The 25,808-nt window shown below is 46.3% G+C and overlaps 1 protein-coding gene, 1 long non-coding RNA gene and 1 other non-coding gene across 8 annotated transcripts in view; 2 read left to right on the top strand and 1 right to left on the bottom strand.

Annotated features, from left to right (window-relative positions):
* Positions 1-25,808, top strand: part of Fam171a1 (family with sequence similarity 171, member A1) — a 125,312-nt gene that overhangs the window by 26,624 nt on the left and 72,880 nt on the right.
* On the bottom strand, positions 1,528-14,555 carry LOC134482749 (uncharacterized). 2 transcript variants are annotated; one of them, XR_015641886.1, is made up of 6 exons: positions 14,453-14,522; positions 12,904-12,990; positions 10,683-10,718; positions 9,993-10,040; positions 4,824-4,988; positions 1,528-3,703 (listed from the first exon to the last, which is right to left on the bottom strand). It is a non-coding gene; the product is annotated as an uncharacterized LOC134482749 (long non-coding RNA). The 2 variants fall into 2 exon arrangements; XR_015641885.1 differs by lacking the exons at positions 9,993-10,040; positions 10,683-10,718 and having other exon boundaries at positions 14,453-14,555.
* On the top strand, positions 13,067-13,170 carry LOC148000294 (U6 spliceosomal RNA). Its single transcript, XR_015642095.1, has one exon. It is a non-coding gene; the product is annotated as a U6 spliceosomal RNA (small nuclear RNA).

The following is a 25,808-nucleotide window of genomic DNA, read 5'->3' as shown; positions in this document are numbered from 1 at the left end:
CAATGAACACAGTTTCCTTTTTTAGAGGCTTTTTTCTCAGTGTGTGCTTGTCAGTGAATTAAGTGCACTTGGGTCCCCTGGTCCTTGGCTGCACGAACCACCCACCTCCACTCCACACCCTCTGTGAACAGAGGACTGGCAGAACCCCCATCACGGGGCTGCAGCCAGCTCTGCTGTGTCAGATCCCTGCTCCAGTGGGACTGGGAACCGCAAAGGGTACCCAGAGTGGTCGGTCCTAGCATAGACGTTCCTTTCATCCATCTATGGCACTGTCCGCCCCTCTCCTTGCAGCATCCTCTCTTCTCTAAACAGGTCTTGAGACCCCTCCTGCCCAAGAACTTGTGTTGGATGGCACTCAACTCACTGTTTCTCTCATTCCAGTACCAGGAGACCTGCTGTCTACTCTCCATCTCTCCTGTGACTCAGCCCAAGGACACCTCATTTCTAACCCGGGGTTCACGGTCTGACATCACTGTTTCACAATTCTGATGGGCCGACCCTCCTCTAGCCAGGGCTCCATGTTTTCTCAGTCTCATTTGGTCCTTCCTTTCCTCAGTTTCCCTTTCAGAGGAAAAATGAACCAGGCACCCATCTCTGACCCCTTAAAAACTCCTCTCTCTACTTGGGCTTCGGTTCCAGACCAGCTACTCCTCCGTCTGTACCTGGTCCAGGCCTTGCTCACGGCCACTTCCCTGGGCTGCTGTTGTCCTCCGTGTGTATATGGCTCAAGCATACTGGCTAGTCAAGCTTTTCTTCCCTCCTTCCAGGTGTGGTTTGGCTTCACGGAGCCCTTGTCACTCTCCTCACAGGATCAGGAGTCATCCTTTGGGAAGCCATCTCTGGTCCTCCAGCTCCAGGCTGTGTGCTCCCTCCACTGTGTATCAATCAACCACATATTGAATGCTCAGTGTTCTGGGCCTTGTCCTCGGGCGCTGAGGGTCACAGGACACGCCCCCCCCTACTGCATTGTGGTTGTTTGTCCATCCACGCTGTGCATCTGTCTCTCCCCAGGCTAGAGCCTCCCCTGCCTCATCTAGCTCTCAGTGGTGTGTGTTTGCCAAGAGCAGCTCTGATGGTGCCAGTTTCCTTTCTTTCTCTCCTCCCCCTTTTCTGTGTCTTTTCAGCACCTCCACCAGGAGCCAAAAAAGAAAGAAGGAGGAGAGAGAAGTTCATAATTACAAGATTAGGCCGATCAGATTTCATCCATCCATTCTGTCTTCTACATGGGGTTTGTTTGAGCATTCGGTGTGACACAAGGTAGAGCTGAATCCGTCCTTTGTTTGCTAGATGTACTCAGCTGTGGCCAACAACAGAGGTCTCCTTTCTGCTCTGTCCTTTGTTCAGGGCCTTTCCAAAACCTAGTCCTTTGAAAGGTCCCAAAGAAAGAGGAGGATTCTGTATTCTCAGAGGACCTGTGCCTCTGAATATGTGGCCATTTTATTAGGCAGCAGACTCGAGGTCTGCAAATGTTTTTATCTTGTAATATTGTTCTTCCTTTGTCCCCAAATGAAGAAAGTAACCAAGTCTCCTGAAAACACAATGCCTCAAAGCGAGACGATTTATTTCAGAGTTGATTATCAGTTGGTTTGCCAGATAAACTACAGAACACATAATTCAGTTTTCATTGTAGGAAATCAATGAATTAAGAGGTTTTGTACAGAGGAACCTAGGGCCCTGGACATGCCAAATATCTGCTCTATCAGTGAGCTACATTCCAGCCTGAACATTTTTTTAAGTCTAAATATGTCTCAAATATTTAATAAAACTGTTAAAATTATTTGTCTAAAATTCAACAGAAATGGAGAACCCTGTATCTTATGCATTAATTCTTGTCACCGCTTACTACTGGAAGAAGCCAGTTGCTAGGACTGACAAGTTTTAGCTCTCAGTTTGCAGTCGTGGTGAGGTTTCAAAGGAACAGCTCAGCATTTGGCATAGGCTACTAGTTCTGCCTATGTCATCAGCCATATTTCTCATCAACCACTTAGCTTAACTGGGTGAGCAGTAGGAAGAAGGCTCCCCTATTTATTTTATTTCTTACCTACTAGAGAAATGGGGGCTTCCTGGAAATGTGTAAATGTATCAGGCTTGGTCTAGTGGTAATTCACCTGTTAGACAAACAGGAGGAAACAGTGCTAACCATGAAGATACTCTCACCATGGGAGAAAAGCCCCTTCCCAGCCAGGCTCAGGCCCGAGTGCACCGTGCAGTAACCCGGAAACCATTACAAAGCAACCTCGGTTCTGAGTCACTTAGTTTCGTGAGTTGGGGACCACCACTGCTGCCCAGCCTCAGCTGGCCACTGTACGGTCCAAAACTCAGCACGATGTTTTCCTAGTTCAAAGGGTCACAGCTGGGGCCGAGCGGCGTGCAGATGGGAAGGGAGGGGGCCAGGGAAGGACTCTGCTGCCTCTCCTCCCAAAGCAAAATCTTTCCCTAAGTTCCTAGCGGCTCAGAACATACCCTTCCTCATCAGTGTGACCTGGGCCTTGAGACAGCACTCACCCAGGCTGACAAAGCAGGGGTGAGTGTGGAACCCCAGCTCTGTTCCTCACGACAGTGGAGCAAGTGTTTGATCCACTCAGCCATCTCCCCAGCCATAGTAGATACAATGTCTATATCCACTGTGTTTAGGGAACTCAGCTCCAGGCCGTGACTCCCTAGGTCTTAGTCGGTGAGGTGATTCGTAGCTGAAACAGCAACAGTTGAGTTACTGATGCAGAGAGCGCGTGCAGCAAGCATGAGACAAGCAGGGGCGACTCTGTCTCCAGACAAGGCTCCTGACCAAAGAATCTGTCTACTAAAGTGTGTGTTATCATCGTGTGTGTGCATGTTTGTGTGGTACGAGTGTGAATGGCCGGACTCACGTGCCACAGTTGTGCAGGTAGAGGTCATCTGTCAGCACCTTCTTTTCTTCTACTGTGGGTTCGAGGCCTAGAACTCAAGTCATTTACCTTGGCAAATGCGTTTACCCACCGAGCCATCCTGCTGGCCCAAGAACGTCTTACCAGCACTGTTTCCAGGATACCTCATGGTTGGGTTACTGCGTACATAGTGAATTGATAAGCAAAATGTTAGTCCTGTGAGGACAACATATGTTGTTGACCTGGGAGTATAATATCCCTTTTGGAGTTGATTGGCCTTTTAACTAAAACTATCCTTGTGTAAAGCTCAAAGTAACTGGAGAGCATGAACAATGTTATCTTGATTTGAGGCCCGCCTGAACTGACACTCTCATGTCCTGTGCGCACATGAATTATAGAACATGTGGTGGTTTGAATAGGTCTGACCCCCCATATTGACTCATGTGTTTGAAGGCTTGACCCATAGGGAGTGGCACTATTAGGAGGTGTGGCCTAGTTGGAGTGGGTGTGGCCTTGTTGGAGGAGGTGTGGCCTTGTTGGAGTGGGTGTGGCCTTGTTGGAGGAAGTGCAACACTGTGGGGATGGGCTTTGAGGTCTCCTGATGCTCAAGCTCCACCCAGTGTGGAATTAGAGTCTTCCCTGGCTGCCTTTGGAAGACAGTCCTCTTCAGCTGCCTGCAGATGAAGATGCAGAACTCTTGTCTCCTCCAGTGTCACTGCCATGCTTCCTGCCATGATGATAATGGACTGAAGCTCTAACCCTGTAAGTCCACCCCAGTTAAATGTTTTCCTTTATAATAGTTGCCTTGGTCATGGTGTCTGTTCACAGCGATGGAAACCCTAAGACAGAACATATCCACATTTTAGAACTAGTAACAGTGGAATTGGAAAATTACATCTTAAAATCAAAGTCCTGGTGACACCAATTTTTGCTGCCCACAGAAAATGTTTCTTCTGTTTTCTGCTCTTGCAAACTCCACAGCCTCCCTGTATGGTAGCCATTGATATTTGAGCACGTTTTTCTCCCTCTTGTATGTAGGGTATAAATAAATATTTGTTGATAAAATTACTCTTTGATATAAAAAAAAACAAACAAAATTGGATATCATTTAGCCTACCCTTTCTGCTCAAAACCCCCAGTTATCCTAAAAGTGTTGGGTACCATCTGGACAGCGACCTTCTGTTATGAGTGTGTGTGTGTGTGTGTGTGTGTGTGTGTGTGTGTGTGTGTGTGTGTGTGAGTTTCCCTGTGGCTCACCTCTACTTTGACATACTGTGATCTGAAAGGCATCCTTTTCATCATTGGAATCATTCCTTTCTCCCTCAGACTACAGTACTGACATATTTTTTAATTGTTTTTTTTTTTTTGGGAGAGCTCGGCAGCTAAGAACACTGGCTGCTCTTCCAGAGGTCCCGAGTTCAATTCCCAGCAACCACAGGGTGGCTCACAACCATCTGTAATGAGAGCTGATGCTCTCTTCTGGCATGCAGGTGTACATTGTGTGTGTGTGTGTGTGTGTGTGTGTGTGTGTGTGTGTGTGTGTGTATAAACATATGTGTGTCACAGCATATGTGAGGAGGGCTAAGGAGAACTCCTAGGAAACACCCCCATCAAACCATGTGGATCGCAGTGATGATACAGGCCGCATGCTTGGAACAAGAGCCCTTTCTTGCTAAGCCATCTCTCAAAGCCATGTCTCCGACCCCAGACTACAGCATTATTGACTCAGGTATAAACAGGATTTCACAGCGGTCAGTCAAGGGGCCTCTGATGCTACCTGCTGCGTTAAGTCCCTGATTGTCGGTAAGGCAATTGCACAGTTCAATAGGATTCTTTCCCATCACCAGTCATGGTAAATAATGAAAGTTTAGCCAAGTCAAAAACTCAAGTCTTAATAGAAGATAAGTGAAAGCAACCCCAATCTTCATCACCAGTTTTAAGATCCCGTTCCTTTCTTACTCTTTGAATGCAGTGCTAAGAACAGAACCCAAGGCCTTATGCGTGGTCAGCAGGGTCTTGAACACCAAGTTCACTCTTCTGGCCTCCTGAAGACTTGTAATTCACATTAGAGGAAATGGCGTATCTATATCCACAGGGTTGTTTGTTTCCATGGAAACGTAGCATCTGTAAGCAGAGATAAAGCACAGTGGAACGTACAAGTTTGCTTTTGTTGACAAGTTAATCTCTCACACAAGAAATGCGTTCTGGAGTCTAACACAAGCTTTAAAAGGCCGAAACCCTTGTCAGCATCAGGCTACAAAACAAACAACTTTGGCATTCTGGTTTTCAGCTCTTGGCGTCATTGCACAAAAGGGCATATCTCTTGCGAAGTGTTTAATTGCTATTTAAATTTTAATAATGTCACTGGCCTATATGTTGTTTCCCTTCTATTTAGAAAGCTGTGGAGGGGTTGGAGGGCTGGCTCAGCAGTTAAGAGCACTGGCTGCTCAATCATGAACTCTGGAGTTTAGCATCCACACCAGCCTGCCCACAGCCTTGTGACCCCAGATCCAAGGGATCTGAACAGTCTCTCCTGCCACACTTTCACACTGGAACACACACACACACACACACACACACACACACACACACAGAGAGAGAGAGAGAGAGAGACACGCGTGAAATAAAATGTATTTTAAATTAAAAAATTTGGAACCGTATTAAGGGACTCCATGATACAGTTTACATGAGACCTCAGTGATGTAACTGTCTGGGGGTCAGTCATGCTTCTCTAGGGTACCCCTCAGATGGTGTGGTAAGCAAGCCCAACAAACTCACTAGTTTCCTAAATTGAAAATGAAATTGGAATTCCTCTATGTATCTGGTATTTTTTTTTCTTAGTGGAAAAAAGTTTTTTTTTGCGCAAATGTACTAACAAGATTGATTTTTACAGTGGCATTTTTGGTATAATTAAGTTATTATTAGTCCAACTTTATATTCCTTCCATAAATGATAAGTGAGAACGCTACTGAAGTGAGATAACATCTCTGAGCATACATATTGATTTCTCCTCACAGCGTAGGAGGCTGGGCCTAGTTCTGCCCTTATCGTGAGTCAGACGTGTACAGACTTCCCACTGCAGCACGGAAGGCAGTGTCTCCCAGAGCAGTGGGGTTCTGAACTTGCTTGGCCTTTCAGACATAAAGTGTATTTGGCCATTCCCCGACACAGGCAGGAATAATTATCTTGGCTAAGGGTAGAACTTGGCAATAAAGTATGTGCTTACTGTAGGCGAGTTTCAGGGCTCAGGGCCTGATACCCCAAAAAAGACCTTCACCACAACAAGAATAAAAATATCCAGAGAGCAAAACCAAACACTGCCCTGCGGGCAAGCTAGGTGTTTGGGATCCCCATGCCATGACGTCCTGAGCCTTTCTCAGGGCGAGCTTTTAAGCACAAAACCACCTCAGCTGACACATTACAGTTAGCAAGAACAGTTCACCAGAAGCAGATCCAGAGAAGCCAAGAGACAAGGGTTAGTCCATTCCTTTGATGGATTAGATCTGTGTTCTCATTTTGCAGATGTTAGTGACTGCATACATGTTCCATACAGGAACATACATACAGGTTCTGAGGCCTGAAGTGTACCTCATCATGGCGTCAGTCATGATAAGATCTGGGAGCCTGTTACAGCAGCAAGAGCCTAGCTGTTAAAACAATTCATTAAAAAATAGGTAGAGGGTGAGATGTCTCAAAGAGTTAGAACTTTTGCTGTGCAACTATAAAGACCTGAGTTCAAATCCCCGGCATGCACATAAAAGCTAGACATGACTGTGGGCATGCCTATAACCCCAGCTCTGGGAGTAAGGGGTGAGGGGAAACAGAAGGGTCACTGGGGCTTGGTGGCTCCATCCTAAGTTTCATTCACAGGAATGATGGCAGAGAGTGACAGAGTGGGACGTGAGGTGCTGTGGTCTCTATGTACCCACCCATGTACACCTCATACACAGAGAGGCAACGAGACAGTGGGTGAGAAAGTGGTGGAGACAGTGGGGATAGGGCAGAAGCAGTCTTACCCAAGAGAGGAGCTGTGGGCTCTGTGCTATCACAGCTCACCTTATCCTAGGGTACATTTCGAGAGAAGCCACCATTAAGAAAACAGCCTCTGGGGTTGGGGATTTAGCTCAGCGGTAGAGCGCTTGCCTAGCAAGCTCAGGGCCCTGGGTTTGATCCCCAGCTCCGAAAAAGAAGAAAAAAAAAGAAAAAAGAAAGAAAACAGCCTCTGTCTGCTCCAGGTGTTTACGTATGTGCACCCTTTCAACAGCTCCGGCAGCCATCATGGTCCTGTGAATAGTTCGAGGAACACCATTTGCAAGGTCAGACCCTTCGCTTCTGCTTGGCTTTAAATCTCTCTTCAGAAGTTCTGCAAAGGAGCTGTGGTGTTGGTTGTTCTAGTTAACGATTCCCCTAGATTATAGACAGGAGTGAGGTTAATAATATAAGGGGTTATCCATCAACTAGGAATAGGGAAATTTAACCCATCATCGCAGAACCGTGTTTAGAAGTCTGGGGTTTGGATTTTCCTATTTCTCACTAAAAAAAGACTGTGGAGGCAGTAGAAAGTCCTTGCAGTTAAAATCCCCACAGAGGGATCCGTACGGAGAAACCATAGACTTGCCAAAGCCATCCTCTCGTAGCCGTGACATCTGGCTATATTTATTTGTATGGATCCGAGGCATGCTGGAAAGCGTTACCCTCCTGTGCTGCCTGCTCAAGCTCTCCTCTGTTCCCTGACTTCCCTGGGATAAGCTGCACTCCAAGATCTTGCCAATACAGACAGAACCAACCCAGCTGCCGACCTTCTCCCTCCACCGACCGACACCCTAGAAACCCATGGGCCGAAGTAAGACTTTTCCTTAGGCTGTTTCTGTAAGTTGTTTTGTCGAATCTAGTACTGTGATAGCCCCAATGACCAAAAGTGACTTGGACAAGAAAAGGTTCATTTTGCATCACACATTACAGACCACCGTGAAGGGAGGTCAGGGCAGGAACTTAGGCCAGAGACCTGGAGGAAGGGACTGAAATGGAGCTGACAGAGAGGAACACCACTTACAGGCTTGCTCGGTGCTGGGAAGAGACACCGTGACCATGGCAACTCTTAGAAAGGAAAGCATTTAACTGGGGCTGGCTTACAGTTTGGAGTAGTCCATTATCGTCATGTTGGGAGGCACGGGGCATGCAGACAGACATGGTTCTGGAGGGACAGCTGAGAATTCTACATCTAGATTGACGGGCAGCAGGAAGAGACACTGGCTTGAACATCGGAAACCTCAAAGCCCACCGGCTGTGACACACTCCTCCAACAAGCCACGCCTACTCCATTAAGACCACACCTCAGGGCCCATTTTCCTCTCAAACTACCACACTCCCCAGGGCTTGCTCAGGATGGGTTTTGTGCTCTCCAGGACCAGCACCCACAGTAGGCGGAGCCTTCCCACACCGATCATTAATCAAGACAATTTTCCCCATAGGGAATTGCATACAGGCCAGGCTTCGTGAGGAATTTTCTCAATTATGATTCCCTGTTAGATGACTCTAGCTTGCATCAGGTTGTAAACAAACAAACAATGCCCCCCAAATACTAGGACAAAAGGTAACCCCACCCCACTTTTGCCCACTTTCTTGTTTTCTTGTTTTACAATTGTCTTGTAGTTATGTCCCACTCCGCAGGGACATTGACACACAGCAGGGCTTAAGGTGTAAGCATATAAATATATATATATATATGTATGTATATATATATATATATATATATATATATGTATCAGGGTGGATAAGTAAGAGACCATTTGTGGCATTTATATCCATGATATAACAAATTAATTGAGAAATTTTGTCTTGTTTCTTGTGTAAATCTCAGGTGATCTTCCTAATGGTGGCCAGTCTCTAGGATCCAAGTGCCTACCCCCCTCACCCTTTGACTCTCATGGAGGTTCTTTGATTCTTTTTTTCTCCTGTATCTTCGTTTGCAACTGCAAAACCAAAAGCCATGGTACAGGCAAATGGGCTAAGAGAATAATATATGAAGAGATGGTTTTGCCAATACAGTAAGGTGATCCTATCTCTAATACACCCAAGCTTCCTATCACATCGAACATTCCCAGCGAAAAATACTTAGCAGGCAAATTTAGTTTATAGAAAAATGATGTTTTGATCCATTGCGGTGCCATCCAAAGTAGAATACAGAGTGTTTATCCTAAATGTATCCTACAACGGTATTTAAAAGTTATTTTATATGCATTTATTCTCATGCAACTTCATACACACAGAGGGAGAGGGAACAGACAGACGGACAGACAGACACAAAGTACTTAGGTCATATCTCCCCTCACTTCCTCTCTGTGCCCCTTCCTCTTCCCACCAACCCCCTCCTTCCTGTCTTTTTATGCCGCTGTATTTAATGAGGGCTGCCTGCAGGAACATGGGCATAACTGAGCAAAGATGGCGTACCAGTGGCTACAGCATTGAGGACTATGTCCCCCCTGACTCCAACAACCATTAACTACTCAGAGCTCCCCGGGGAGGCTTGGGTCCTTCTGAACCCCACCCCAATTCGTGATGGAATGCTCCATAAGTGTTTTCTTTTAAGTTAATAAGAAACTCAAGTAAAAACTAGCCTGAATAATAAAGATAGTGTCTGTTGGTTTATGAGACCGAAAAGCCAAAGGGTTTTAAGTTAATAAGAAGCTTGACTAAAACCCAGCTTAAATGATGAAGGCAGTGTCGGCTTGTGAGACCAAGAGCCAAAGGCGAAACCTTGGCTTCAAGTGAAGCTCGGCGTTGTCACCGAGGCTCTACCTTCCTTCTCTCTGCCTCCCTTGCTCTCAAGTGGCACTATGTCTGTTCTAAAATGGCTCCCCACATGATCCTAACATGCTTTCAGTAGGTCCTATGTACCCTGTTCCTGGCAGCCTCTAAAAGGAATGCCCCTACTCATCCTTAAGGCCATGGACTGGTTCACTATTCTTTATTTTTATTTTATGTGCGTTGTGTGTGTGTGAGGGTGTCGGATCCCCTGAAACTGGAGTTACAGATAGTTGTGAGCTGTCCTGTGGGTGCTGGGACTCGAACCCGGGACCTCTGGAAGAACATCTAGTAGTCTTCACAGCTGAGCCATCTCTTCAGTACCTGGCTCATTATTCTTACTGGACGTCACCTCTGGAGCCAAGTCTAACCCTAAAAGGAAACCAGAGATAGTCATTACTGAAGCTCTCCCTGCTGTTCCTTGCTGTCCATTATGACTGACTGACCAGGATAAATTATTCATATTTCATTCACATTAGCACTCTCTTGTTCAGAAGGTGAGCTCCCTCCCCTAGCGTTGTGGCTCTTGGCCTTTTACTTTTTCCTGTATGCAACCATACAGGAAGGCTTCCTCCTACCCATGTCTCTGTTAGAATGCTGGTGTCTCGGTGACAGTGCCTCACAGTCCTGTCCCTGACTCACAGTGGGGGCTTCGCCATTGCTCTTATTTGGAACCTGATGAGCCACATGTTCTTGATGGGACTCACTCTCTTTATAAGGTGTTCAGAATGCTTCCTAGGCTACTGTATCTGCGAAAAGCAGCCCAGCAATGGACATGTGGTTGCCGATCCCAGCTCTGATAGTCAGAGGTTCGAATGAAGGGTGACCAAGTCTCCTGGTACCCTGGAAGATCACCACTATTTTTGTTAGACATTAACATTTGAAAAGAAAATGGTTGCTGAGGCTGGGACTTTTGGCAATCCAGTTTGCCAAATTCCCGGAGCTAGATAGAGAGTAGAGACAAAAGAAGGCAAGGAAAGGGTTGGGGATTTAGCTCAGCGGTAGAGCGCTTACCTAGCGAGTGCAAGGCCCTGGGTTCGGTCCCCAGCTCTGAAAAAAAGAAAAAAGAGAAAAAGAAGAAGAAGAACAAAAAGAAGGTGAGGAAATCAGGGAATCCTGTGAAAAGGGTGTACCGCACCATCCATCAACCCGGTGAGGGCAGCCAGAAGCCTACACTACTGTGCTTAGGAGAACACGCACTTACGGTGACTCTCTTTCCTGTGAAGAAGGGACAGTTACATGGGACATCTGTGCCTCAGGAATTAAACTCCAAGGCACCTGCCTACTCTTGTTCATGGCTGATTAGTTCCTGGGATACCAAGGATCTACCTTCTATCTACCCACCCACGCGTTTATTCTTGAGGTGTGATCTTTGCTATGTAGTCAAGGCTGTCCAGATCTATGCATCACTTCAACCGGCTTCAAACTCGTGATCCTCCTGCCTCAGCCTCCTGAGTGCTGGGATCACACACACACACACACACACACACACACACACACACATACACACACACACGCACTGACTGCATAGTTGTCTCTGCCTAAGCTGTTGTGAACTCGTTTCCCTGTTAGGTGAAAGTAAGCAACAAGGTCGTCTGTCTGTCGTGGTCTCCTGGGAGTCATGGTCACTAGCACCGGGTGAGCACTTAGCACAGGACAGCTTCTGGTTTCAGCAGTACATGTGCCTGGGTTCCTGTGGAGTCAGGCAGCTCGGTCTATGGCAGCACCGCTACGAATGGGCAAGGATGGGGTTTGAGGCGCCATATAGATTCACAGTGTGGTGGTCTTTGCCATGTCACTTCCCAGCGACCTTGTTGTCTTAAAAGTTAAAGCTTGTTTTATAATGTGTGTATGCGTACATGTTCACATACATGTGTACGTGACATATGTGTGCAGTGTGTCAGGATCTCTGCCCGTCGTGCTCCATTTTGGTTCCTGAGACAGTGAAGCTCACTGGTTTGGCCTGAACGGCTGGGCAGTGAGGTGCAGGGATCCTCCTGTCTCTCTCCCCAGCACTGGGATTATAGGAATATGTCACCATGCCTGGCTTCTTAGGTAGGTGCTGGGGATCTGAGCCCAGGTCCTCATACCTGATAGCATTTTTACCAACAGAGCCCCAGCCTGGAATTGTACATATTTTAATTAATACTTCAGAGGCGAAAAGGACAGATGATTATTGATACTCAGTTGTGAACAATGAAATCTTAGTGATGAATTTACACTGTGTGCCCGTGTCCCCAAGAGGCAGCCACTTGAAACTTGTTTTTAGCCACCTATGGATGCTGCTTCAGCAAACCAGCTATGGGTTAAGAAGGGGGCAGGGGGCTGGAGAAGGCAGGGGGAACAGAAGTCTGTCCTCAGGTGACACTTGCAAGTTATTAATAGAACATAAAACAGAAGAACTTAAACTTTCTCAACAGATAAATTAGAGGGTAATTAGCTGTAATGGAAAACGATTCTTTCTTTGGCCGAACAGTTCATCATTGATTTCTTAATCCTGTGCATCCACGGGGTGTTTACAGTGGGACTCGGCATAGATATATTTCATATGTATTAGGGTAGAGTCAGAAATGTGATTTAAGAGCAGAACCCAAATTGATCATTATTTCGAAATGAGTGTGGGGGCTGAGCATAGCAATGAGTGCCTGCAATCCCTGTGCTCAGGAGACAGAAAGATCAGAAGTTCAAAGCCAGCCAGGGATATAGTGAGTTAAGAAACCTGTCTTATAATAAGACCTTGTCTCTAATTGAGAGAGACAGAGGGGGAGACAGAGACAGAGACAGAGAGAGAGGAAAAGAAGAAGAGGAAGAGGAGGAGGAAGAGGAGGAAGAGGGAGAGGAAGAAGAAGAGGAAGAAGAGGAGGAGGAGGAGTAGATAATGTAGGGAGATGGTGTCTCAGTGAATTAAATACAACACAGGCAATGGACAAGAGTTCAGAACCCCAAAACCCACATAAAACCAGGTGTGGTTGCACACACCTGTAATCCCAGCCATCCTATAGAAAGATGTGAGGCAGAGGCATGAGACTTCCCAGAAATTCGCAGACCAGCCAGCCTGGCCTACACCATAGCAATGAGACCGTCTCAAAACAAGGTCAACCATTGTCCTCTGACCCCACACATATGTCGTGATGTTTGCTCGCACACTTGCACACACAGAACACACATGGCCTAAATAATAGGAATTGAATGTGAAAAGATAGAATGGTGGAACCCTCAAAGCAGTTTCTCTTACCTGTATGGCAATCTTTGCCCAGGTACGAGCAAAGTAGTTGCGTCTACAGCCTTTGCAGTCAACATCATTCACCACTCACTTCATGGTCTGATTGAACATGAAATCCAGGCATCATCATGAGTGAAGACAAGAGCAGGATGTAGAGATTAAACAAAGAAATGGGCTGCTCACTTTGGCAGCACATATTCTGAAATAGGAACCGTTCAGAGATTATCGTGGCCCCTGAACAAGGGTCACACTCAAATACGTGAAGCGATCAATGCAGGTGTAGTAGCACATGCAGGTAGGATTTGTTGAGGGAGGCCAGCCTGGGCTACTCACTTATGGGGTTGGGGATTTAAGTCAGAGGTAGAGCACTTGCCTAGCAACTGCAAGGCCCTGGCTGGGTTCCATCCTCAGCTTTGAGAAAGAAAGAAATGGGGTATGCGCTCCAGTGTCTGAGCTGAAGTCTACTGCATGATCCGCACAGAACAAGTTCCATGAGGCTTTGAGCCCCAGCCGTGTGAAACGCCCCAACTTAGGCTAAAGGTTTACAATGCTGGGATTCGTAGAATGGCCTGGAAAGGAGGCAGGCCTTGAAGGGTGCTGGCATTGGGACCCACAGAGCAGAAAGGAAAGGCAAGGAGAGGAGCTGAAGCCCAGGCAGACCATGGGGAGTTAGCGGGGAAAGGGAGATACAGGCGGGAGTCGGGGAGAGATGGGGGTGGTTACTTTCTAGGCAGTGAGATAGAAGGAGTGAGGGCTGATTTCTCAGAGCGCAGTGGGTTACCAAGCTGGCTAGAGGAGGGTCTGTGGCCAAAACAAGCTTTCTAGCCCATTCCAGCACAGTGCCTTTGGCTTTAAGTCTCATAAACAGATGTTAAATTTATTGTATAAACTACTTTTGAATTGAGCTTCTTATTAACTTATAAAGCCATGTTGTAAGAGGTGTCTAAGACAGGCCTTTCTGCTGCATTCAGGGGACGGCACTTGGACAACTACTTCAGCAACATTGTCTACCAGCTGAGTTTGCTTACTGAACGCTTTTTCCCCCAGAATGGCTGATACCGTGGAAAACCCGGCTCTATTACAGATGGGGTCATTTTACTATGTTGTCAAAATCGTGATCCTTGAATAAAGCCCTCTCTTTTGATCCCACTTGCCTACACCATGGCTTTCGGGAGGAACCATGCAGTAAAAATATAGAGATAAAAGTGAGAAGGTAGGAAAGTGTCTCCGTGATATCAGAAATTAGTACCAACATCTTTAGTCCTTGTTGTGTGCAGTTTTAAGCTACCACCTTTTGCTCCTGGACTGGTGACCACACTGCCAGCCCCCACCTGGAATCCATGAAATCTTTGGACAAATGACACACACGTTTGTTCCTTTACAACTGGCCTTCTTGATCCGATTGTTGAGAGCAGATACCTCCCGCCTGGAAAAGTGTTCCCTTACTAATTTGTTATCTCTGTCTCTCCACCTGCCCTAAACTTCAGTGGCTAGTCCCACCCAGTCACTGCCAAACATCCTTGGCCACAGACCCCAGCTCTACCCGGCCCCACGGCCTCACATGGTTGCTGTGTTCTTATCCCTCCAAAGCATAGCAGAAACTCCTCTCTTCTTCCTTGTGTCTGCTTTTTCCTCCTGGGACCTGGAAGTCCTCCTCCTGTACCTTCTTTCCAGCAATTGGCCCCTGGCTTTCTTGACTGACAAATCAAGAACCAACTGGGGAACAGGACCTTAGCATCAACCTGCCCCTTTAACGTCCTTGAGTCATCAAGTCCTAGTAACAATAGAACAAGAACAGACTCCTGTGGGGAAACTGGAAAACAGAAAAGAGATCATTGGCACTATTTTTTTTTTTTTGAAGCAGATCATCTTGGCTAACTCCTTGGCAGTTCGAGAGTGATAAGCACTCCCAGTTTGCTAGATCCACCAATACACATATGGGACTGAGATTAGTACCCATGACAACAGAGTACACAGCAAGCAGGCGCTCCCCCCACCCCCAACACACACAATCCACATGTCACACTGCCCTTGGGAGTTGAGGTCCATGTTTGGAGAATTGGTTTTGGTTCATAAATTGCTGTCACCAGTTGAACTTGTTGACAATTAGTTGTTTTAATTAAATGTTTACTAAACTATGCCAGCAGAGCAAGTACACTAAACTTCCTTGACAATAAATTAGAGTTTTGAAAAGACTCTATAAAGACCAGACACAGTTTGGGTATTTTACTGCACGGTGAGATTGGAAGGAGTTATAGGAGACAAGAAGGCGCCTACGTCAGACTACGCTGCCCTACCTTTTAGACTTCTCTGTGCTCTTTGGAAAGATCAATAGGAAGCTGTGGACAATGGCTTCTGTATACAGAATAGAACTCCATTAGCTAAAAAGGGGAAGGTGGACAGGAAGTTCATCAAATCCTCTGTGTGTGTGTGTGTGTGTGTGTATGTGTGTGTGTGTGTGTGTAGGAGCCAGAGCTTTTAAGGCAGGATCTTTCACTGGCCTGGGGGCCACAGAGTAGGTATGAGCTGACTGACCATCAAGTTCTGGGTTCTGCCTGTCCCTGCCTCCTCAGCACTGGTATTGCAAGCACATGCCACCAGAGCCAGCACTCTCATATGGATTCTGGAAATCTAACTCGATTTCTCTTGCTTGCCCTCACCCAAGTCCTTATGTTTCAGCCAGGTTGTTCATCTTGGAACCATTTGCCATGTTGACGACGTACCTTTACCTTCTTTCGAGCCTTGTCAACTAGAATGCTTTTTTCCCCCACTTTGTTCCAAATCTGCAAACGTGAGATATATGTGTCAGATGCAAGAAATTGTTAACAGATGTTTCTGTTGTGGCTCCTTTCCTGATAGTAAGGATATAATGGACTGGTTTGCTGGGTTCTTTTTGTTGTTCTTGTTTTCAGTTGACTCTTGCCTTTCTCCCCTACCCTCAAATCGAAGGATTTTTAATAATCGTTTGTGGCTAAACGAATTCTATGGCATCGATAGGAAACCTCTAGACGTGCCTCAGGTGAATGTGTGTTAAGTAAAGTCACCACTGAAAACCAGCTGGGTACATGACACAACCCACAAGAGTAGGAGACCAGAGGGTGAGCGGAATTAACGTCATCAGAAATGTTCTAGTATTTATTAGAGATGATCAGCCACCAAAAGAATGTGGCTAATGGTTTTTGGACTTTCACATTATTTTGTGCTATCAAAATAAATAATCACTGTGCTCCCCACAGGAAAAAATCAGACCTCCTAGGATGGAAAGACGAAGCGATCTCTGCAGAAAGGCAAGTCCACTCTGAGGGTGTGAGCAGGAGACCAGACTTGGGCTAGGCAGACGTAAGTTCTTAGTGGGGCCAGACACAAGAAGATGGCTCTGTGTTCTGTCCCTTGCTGCCATGGTCAAGTGCGGCGTGTGTTCATCTCCATCCCACATTTGGAGTGAACGTACAACTCAGATCCGTCTCAGAGCCGTTTGTTAGACTCGCTGTGCATGTTGGGAACTATGACAACAGCAACAACAAAAACCACATGATCGCACTCTCCAGAACTTGGCTGGCCGCCACCTTTCCCATTTCTGATGCTCCGTCGTGAAGCAGCCTGTATCCCATATGAACATTTCCGATATGTATTCTTGCTAGCACAGAAAGTGGGGGCGCTCTTCCCAACTGTGCTGTGTGGGCATTTTCTCTCTCTTTCTTTAATTGTTGGAAGTAGGTTATGTGCTACATAACACTGGAATCCTAACATACTTCCCACTTAATTTAAGTATGATCATAACACGGGGGTTATGGTCCCTCTCACTGGGCTATTCTGATCCGGAACATACATACGCTGGGCTATTTTGGCCTGACACCATGCTTTTGAATTCTGTAATGAGATGTCCTTTTCTTGATTCAGTATGGCATGGCATATAAGTGTATTTCTTGTAATGAATTGGCTTCTTGGGTAGATCTGTTTCCCAACAGGACATTCTCGTCCTCTGATCACAGTGTTATGGTCTTAGAAAGGGTATAACTTTCACCTGCAAATGGAGATGTTGATGTTTCGCTTTTATCCCCCCAGTCACTGACAGCTGACTGACAGAGGTAAGGTATCCTGTGGCCAACCTCTCTGAGGACAGACACTGACGCGAGTTTACCTCTCAGAGAGGTCAGGTGGTAGCCGTCTTCCTTGCCATGTGCAGCCATTTTTCTTACATGGGACATGCTAATGGGACATGAACAGTTACTGTCAAATGGTTTGGGGGAGACTGACCAGCAGTACCAACTGGGGATCCATGTGTTTGAGTGCCTGTAATGTCTTCTCATGTCTTGATGAAAGCCAGTTGACCACATCTCTGCCTATAACCAGCTAGTTGAAGAGTTAAGCTCTTTCCTTCAGCTCCACAGACTTCCACAGACTGAATCTAACATGGATAGAGTGTGAGGGAAACGAATCGAAATAAAACCACCTTTTAAAATGCGTTTAAGATAAATAGGACTGGTCTGAATCCTGGAGAGCGTTCTGGAAAAGAAAGCCTGGTATTGAGTCCAATGGGAGTCCCTTGGCGGCCAACTCTGCCTCCAGCTGTATTCAGTTACTGAACAGCTGTCAAAGAAAGCAAGGCATTATTTGTGCATTAGAACAATTTCAGAAAGCTGCTTTCAACCTCCCCCCACCCCCCAGTGCTGGCTTCTTTTTTTTTTTTTTCAGCCTTCTAATCTCTGCAAAGGTTTTAAATGCTGTAATGACCCATGCCTGTGTCAGGCATGAGGTTACCACAGAGCATCACATGACACAGTTAGTCTTGTGTGGGAGGAATTACAGCCATTGGAATTTTATTTCCTGCAGAATTTTGTGCTGTGTCACGTCGTTGCATATATCGGTTCTGGCCCAAAGTCAGCAACAGTGTCTAGCATTTATCTCCCAGCGAGATGACAACTGCAACACATAGGAAACAGTGCTGGATGTAAGGAAAGGCGTAAGGAAAGGCATAAGGAAAGAACTCCAGGGTGAATTTCTGTCCTGGACCCTGCATCTTATAGATGGGTTGGGCCAAGGCAGCTTTGGGAATTTGTAATGCTGTGAAATACTTCCAATGTGGTGCTCCTTTTTGACTTGATACACAATTGATTTGCAGGAATTCCGGGAGTAAAACACAAACATCATGTTTGCGAGGCCAAGTAGTTTACCAACCAAACTGTCTTTCTGAGCGTGAGCTGCCTCATTTCCTATTAAAAGATTTTTACACTTTTTATTGCCGTATTTTACATGTATGGGCATTTGCTTGTATGTTCAGGGATCACAGGTGGGCATCGCCTGCCGTTGCTGAAAGAAGGCAGCAGATCCCCTGGGACTACTGTTGTGAGCCACCGGCTGGGTGCTAGGAGTCAAACCCAGATCCTCTGGAAGAGCAGCAAGTGCACTTAACGGGGGAGCTGTCTCTCCAGCCCCCCACACTAGAAGCTTTAAATAGTTGTACTTGACATGTTTCAAAGAATAGATATCGTCTTGATTCTTTTCCCAAGTAACAAACTTGAACATAAAGGGGATTCTTTTACATGGGGGGATTTTCTTGACTCAGACACAAAACAGTCAAATTTAAAGTAACCCTGTGCGAATGAGCTGGGCATCAAGGTCAATGACATCTGTTCCTTTCACAGTGCCTCCAATATTCTAGCCAGTCTTGATCTACTGGACAGAGTGAAAGTTGTCTGAATTAACTAGGCTCTTCCGTGGTTCCACCGATACATTTCCCTCTATCTCCCATATGGGATTAGGTTAATTATTTAGAAAATCTAGAAGAGTATTATGTTCGTGGTATTATATGGTCAATAATGGTTAATCTAACCTTTATATTTTATATTACATAAGGATTCTCTACCTGGTGTTCTCAATCCTTCTGTAACTAACTAAAGGGAATACAGGTAGAGAAGTATTTAGTCTAAAACAAACAAACAAACAAACAAACAAAACAACAACAACAACAAAAAGATTACATGTTCTTTTTTTTCCTGACATCCTTTTATTAAGGTATTGTTTGTGGACTGCAAACTTTCCTCTCCGCTTTTCTGCTCTCTCATTTGTCTGGCTTCCTCTCAAGCTTCCTTTCTCCTCAACAGGCAAAGGTCTGTGCTTTTCCCCCCAGGCAACTGTCACCACCTTGAAATTTTACTCCAATGTCCTCCACACCTGTTTGGACAACTTAATGTAACATCTACTGTACAGGAGCGGTCACCAGCTTAAATGACAGCTCACTGTTTAGTCCCTCCATCCCTCTGGTCTCATTCAGGGCCCTGCAGGGAGGGGGATCAGGACTTTGAATGTGTGGGCCTATATGTAGAATAAATCTTAAACCCTTTGTCAAAGAATAAGTGCATTTCTAAATTTGATAGTGTGTTTCACTCTGTTGCTCTCCAAAAGACTTATTCTAATTTGTATTTCCACCAGGTGTAACAGTTGTTGACATCTTGCCACAGTTCCGTCAACATAGTGTATCTTCAGGGATTTGACTTATACTCATTGGGTGAAATGTTGTATCTCACAGAGATTCTCCTCCTCCACTGGGAATATCTTTCTCTGAGCTTCCGCCTAGGTCTTCCCTCTCACAGAGTTGTGGAGGAATGTGGCTGGGTGGAGGAAGTGTGCCTTCTCTCACTGAGTCAGCATCTAAGGCTAACACTAACAGAAGCCAGACACAATGTGTCAGTCTCCCCTCACAATAGCACGAATGAAAAAAGCCTTCATTGCCCTAAGGAAGGATACACGTGTGCATGAGAGTCAATGACCTGGTAGTGGAGGAAGCCAGGTACTTCCTTTCCTGCACTGACAGATTGCATTCCAGTGGTAGCCTTAAGGTCTGATCCTTACAGAGGATCTAGTCTTTTATTAAACCAAGAACCATCTGCGACTAAGTCAGGTAAACCTTTATGTACTTGGTCAGAGATGCTCACTGACTATATACCAATAAAACTAAGAACTACAGATCCACACTAGGGGTCTGACGTCATATCTGCAAGTTAGGTTGAGGGGTGTGTGTGTGGTGTTTGTATACATGATATTGGAGGTGTTTGTGTACATCTGTGTACATGTGGCAGGGGTGAGGGGACTGGAGGCCAGATGTTAACATCAGGTGTCTTCCTCAGTCTCTGTTCACAAGGTCTCTCACCCAGCCTGGAGTTTACCAATTTGACTAGACTGTACTGTCAGTCTCTCCTCTGACTCCTAGCTCCCAGACTGACTGACAGCAAGCTTCAGGGATCTACTTTCTCCCATCTCATTTTGTCCTTGGCTCTGGGCTATAAATGAGTACCACTTCTGGCATTACTGTGGGTACTGACGATCAAAACCAGTAACCAGTTCTTATGCTTGCACGGACTCCCCCTCTTCCGCAAGGAAGTTGGGGTATAGATGTGCTATTTAGGGGTGAGCACTTCAGACATTTTTTCCTATACTTTGACCAGTTGTAAAACTGTGTTAACCACCAGAAGGGCATTTGTATCATTTTCCAAAGTTACGTTAGTGTCCCTTCCTTTCTTTCCTTCCTTCCTTCCTTCCTTCCTTCCTTCCTTCCTTCCTTCCTTCCTTCCCTCCCTCCCTCCCTCCCTCCCTCCCTCCCTTCCTTCCTTCCTTCCTTCCTTCCTTCCTTCCCTTTTCTCTGTCTGGCAGTAGCAAGATTCATGGTGATGGCAATGCCAAGCATTCAGGCCTCTGGGTTTTGTTTGTTTTGTGTTTGTTTTTTTTATTATATTGCGTGTGGATTCCTGTTTCAAACCCTATCCCAGCCACACAGTTGCACAGTCATGGATCGCCTGCCCCATTGCAAAGCGCACAGCCAGACTTCCCAGCATGTCACCCCTCCACAGCATCATTTGTGAGCAGTGGAAAATGGCTTCTCTGGGTTTGTTCGTAAGAAATATCTACCAGGGTCCGGAGAAGCCTTCAGGAAACGTGGAAGGAAGGGAGCCCCGGATTCCATATACCGTGTTGAAATCTGGGGCCTGAACTAGTGCAAGAGAAATTCCTGCCTGCTCAGAGCATGAACATAGATTTAAAAAAAAAAAAGCCACTCTTGTTAAGGAACACAGAAGTCTGCTTCAGCCTGATCACATCTACAAATTATGATATGACTTCTACGAACATGCTTTATAGCATGAATAGTGAGTGGGTTTATCTACTACAGAGACCCGTGTTTATTTTCACCTAGGGAATGTTTACATAGGCACTTTTCACTTCCCTTTGAGCCTGACTGTGCTCTGTTATAAAAGGCTTGGGAAATCTGTAAAATCAGGAAAAGTCAAAAATCCCCACGTCCCCTGCATGTTCACGGCCATCTTACCCCGTTATGGTGAGAAAGCTGGAGTCATGGATTTGGAGGCATCGGTGGCTTAGGTAGGCTCAGGAATGCTTGCTCATCTGCTTCATCAGCGGGGAAGGTGAATGTTAATCTTGTACTCTTGGAGTCAGAGTTGGAGGGGGTGACTGGGGAAAAAGGCAGGCAAGGAGGAATACTGATCACAGAAGGAAAATGCAGGGCAAGGAAAGGAAGGGTTTTCAGTTACCCAGAGCTGTTCAGTCATAGGACAGCCGCCCAAGCAGGGAAGTGTGTGGCAGACACTAGGGCATTTTGGTCATCCGTGCTGGGATGCTCCCTCCAGAGGTGACCAAGGAGTCTCCAAGCGCCTTCCTCCAATGTTGGCTCCTAGTACAGGGAGAGAGAGAGAGAAGACCTCTTTCTGGCAGCGAGTATGGAAGAAACACTCCTGCTGGCCAGGAGGGAAGGCTAAATGAGTATCCAGGGAGGAGGAATGGCTCCATTCAAGAGTTGGTGGAACCTGGGATTCCTGGAGCTGGTTTCTGGACCTGCCTTCTGTTCCCAGCGGGCAGGGAGATGCTGAGCTCAGGCCAGGGTGGAAATCAACTCAGAGTAAAAATCGAGAAAGGGCCAGACTCAGTCCAGTAGTTGCTCTACATTCTGGTGCCAAACCACCACCTCCTACAACCTCCACCACCACCACCACCACCTCCTCCACCATCACCACCACCACCACCTCCACACCCCCCCCATCATCATCCAGTGTATAGACAGGCACTTCTCTGAACCCTAATCTGGACAGCATAAGCCCAAGATGTGGCAGGACCAATGAGGTAGCATCCTAAGCCACAGAGCCAAGCTCCACATATGCATTTTTACCATCGTTTACCTTTGTTTATGACTGAGTTTAATCGGGGTTGCTCCTGTGAACACAGCCATTTACACACGGGAGTGTGAGCATCTTCACACTGGCTACACCCCTCCCTCAGCAACCATGAACAGCCCAATTCCCATCTCAGGGGTAAACTCTCAAATTTACCTTAAAGAACGGGCACGGAGGCAGTAGTCCTATTCTATTCTATTCTATTCTATTCTATTCTATTCTATTCTATTCTATTCTATTCTATTCTATTCTATTCCATTATAATGAAAACATATAGAGAGATATAGATATTCTGGAACTAATGCCACGAGCAGCAGACGTGCCAGTGAGGGTTGGCTATAGGGCGACATATCAGATTGGTCGTCACCTCCATTTCTTACCTTGCCTATTTGTTTACAAAGTGTTCAAGCCAGCTTTTCTATTTATCTTCGTTTCTGATGATGCTCTAACCGGGTCAGACTTGAAGGCGGTGACTGGGGCTTGAGGGAGAGGCACTTGGTTATGCTGGAAAATATATTACATTTATCCAGTGTCTGCTGAACTTTCCCCCTCCTCATAGCAGGGTTATGCTCTGGGCAGCCACTTAAACGCTGTGTAAAAACAGCACACCCCTCACTGTGAAATCCCCTCATCCTTCGTCTAGCTCCTGTCTAGACCCCAGTTCTCCTTCTGCGCTTGTACGTGTTCACGCCCGCGTGGTTACCCATGTGTGCAGGCGCATGTGCACACACAGAGGTAGAAGACAATAGCGGACGTCTTTTTATTCAGTGTCCAGCTCATTTTTTTTTTGAGACAGGGTTTCTTGTTTACCTGGAACTCACTGATTCGAGTCCATAAGCCCCAGGGATCTCCATGTTCCTACCTCACCTGTGCCAGGATTACCTTACCTGGCTACTGTGTGAGGAGGTAAGACGTTAACTCAGGTTTTCCTGTTGGTACAGCAAGCGCTTCACCAGCTAAGCCAGATCCTACACACCCTTTTCCTTGTATTGACTGTTACAAAACTATACCTGTTTCACTGGGGAAGGGAGGGTAGGAAAAGAATATCTAGGGAAGGACATGGAACCTCCTTCCTTCAAATACTAAGAGCTGGCAACTGTCCTCTCTCCCCTGTACTTAGTGTAGAGCAAGAAATTAGCACCTTGATCGAGTTGACCTAACCTAGGAGGCAGCATAGACAGGCCTGAACCCCCATCCCCACCCCCCATGTTTAAGGACAGGGAAGAGATCCAGGTATTTAAAGGAGGAAACAAAAGCATCGTATAGGGAGGGCAAAACTTGCTTTCATGCGGACTGGAATCTTTCAAGGCTATGTCCCACTTCCCCAGAAAGTGGGTTGGAAACTGTTAAGGGGGAATATGGATTTATCATATCCCCTATCTTCTCCCTCCACGACAATTCACTGAAGTGTTAGACGCAAACGGAAAATTCGCTGCGTCGGATTGGGAGTACACTTATGCTGACAGAAGGCCTGAATGCTTTCCGACTCCGGCTTGTAACCATGCAGAAGTGAAAATTTCCTTTCAGCCTCTCTGAACGCTACAAGTATTCAGTTAGTAGCCAGTATTTTTAAAGGAAGGTGGAATCTGCATCTTGTGTCGTTTAAGGGACCAGGGAGCGGCCTCTGGGCAGACAGTGTTAAAAGCTCGGGCTGCATTAAAAGCACAATACAAGTTCACCTTGGAGCCCTTTGGTTCCCTCGGCCCTGCTGGTCTGGACTCTGCCCCTCCCCAGCACCCGAGTTCCACTCACTCTAGTGAGTTATTCGAGAAAGACTGTCTGGACACCCACCTGTGGGAAAGGGCTTTGGGTGAGGGGACAAGCGAGATAAGTGAGAGGAGACCTGATTGGCTGGCTGTGGGGGTGGTGGAGGCGGCAGAGGCAGTGGCGGTGGCGGCGGCGGGGGGGGGGGGGGGGGGGGGGACGGCCGCCGCCGCCGCCGCCCAGCAGAGCTAGCCCAGGCTAGAACATTCACCACTGAAGACTCAAGTGCGTCATATGACCAAGCCAGTTGGCTCCTCAGCCTTGCCATTGTTCGAGCATTTTTAGTCACCTCTCCATTTCCTGTAAACCAAGACCATGGCTTGCTCTGTCATGAGATTACTGTTAAGAGCCAATAAGAGAAGCCGGGTGATGACGTGCGTGTTGCTGTTACTGTTTCAATCGACTTTCTTTTCCATCTTTTTTCAGCAAATGTGTTCCCTCAGCCCACCCCCACACGGATAGCTCCACAGAGACTGGAAACTGGCCATTCTTTTACATATTTGGTCTTTCAAAGCCAGCAAGCAATCTTAGCTATTCAGCACCATTGGCTAGCTAAGTCCGGTTCTGTTTTACTGCCAGGCTGGTCTAGATCTGTGATATAGAAAGCTATAAATGTTAGAGATTAAGGCTTAAAAATTAAACTTATCTTCTATGTTCTTTTCTCTTCATAGGAGAACCATCTGACTAAGTAAAAAGTATTTCTTTATGTGTGTTGGTGTTCTCACTTGCATGTATGTCTGTGCACCGTGTGTGCTCTCTCCAGTGAGACCAAAAGAGAGCCCCTGATCCCCTGGAATCAGGGTTACACATGGTTGTGAGCCACCACATGATGGTAAGAAATAAGTGCGGGTCTTGAGAAGAGCAGCCCCGGCTCTTAACCTCTGAGCCATCTCTCTGGCCCCCGTTGGAAATAATTCAGTGGTGCTGACGTTCCTTCTGTTGGCTATTTACAGTGCTTGGCCTGTGTTTTTACTGAATATTTGTTTCCACATGCAGACAATAAGGCATAAAGCAGGCCTGGAGAAGGTAAACATCACAGATTCTTGGCTGCCACATTTTCACTGTCTTTTGGATTCACTTAACACTGAGTTAAACTTGGAAAAACTGAACCACAGAGACAGCTCAGAGATTGAGTCCTTGCCACACAAATGTGAGGGCTGGGATTCAAGCCCCAGAACTCACACAAAATGTGAAGTACCATGTGGGCATGGCGGTCCACAGCAACTCTCCGTTAGAAGGCAGAGGCAGAGCATCCTAAGGGCAAGCTGGCTAGCAAGACTGGCCATGTCTGCGATGTGTGTTTGATGGAAAGACCCTTCATCAGTGACTATGGAGGAAGGTAATCAAGCCTGATTCATGGCATCAACCTAAAGCCTCCACTCACCTTTTCCCGCACACACCCCTGCACATGACACTGCAAAACGTGCATACACCCAACACACACCTGGAGAAAAGGAAAACCCCTGGTGACATCTCAGTCAAAATGGTGACAGCTCTGGTCAGCTGAGGTGTCCTTTAATGGTCAGTTGGAACCAGTGTTCATGTCACTCACTGTATATTACAAAGTAAGAACGGCTGGGCTTCTGCTTGCTTCCGATCTGCATTTTACTGCATTTTAAGTTATTTATGGCCATTCCTTTTTTGTTCACTCATAAAAAAATAAGAAACAAGCAATATTCAGAAAACTGAATGTTAACTAAATATTCAAATTACAGGATGGAACCAGGTTTTCACGAAGGGATAGCTAATCCCTCAGTAGTTGGACGCATTTTTATCTAACATTGAAATACTAGCGGTTATTTATGGACATACTGACTGAAATAGAGCTGTCCAGATAACATTCTGAGCTGCTCCACGTCTTCAGACACATTCTACTTTTAAAAGCGTTAGCAGATGTTTGCCTGTTAACAAAGTGTCTCGGGGTTTTCCACTGCTGTGAAGAGACACCGTGACCAAGGCAACTCTTATAAAGGA

The sequence above is a fragment of the Rattus norvegicus genome, chromosome 17 (assembly GCF_021556685.1).
Source record: "Rattus norvegicus strain SHRSP/BbbUtx chromosome 17, alternate assembly SHRSP_T2T, whole genome shotgun sequence".
Lineage (NCBI taxonomy): Eukaryota > Metazoa > Chordata > Mammalia > Rodentia > Muridae > Rattus > Rattus norvegicus.
Note: the sequence above shows the minus strand (reverse complement) of the source record. Positions and strands in the feature narration are given on the sequence as shown.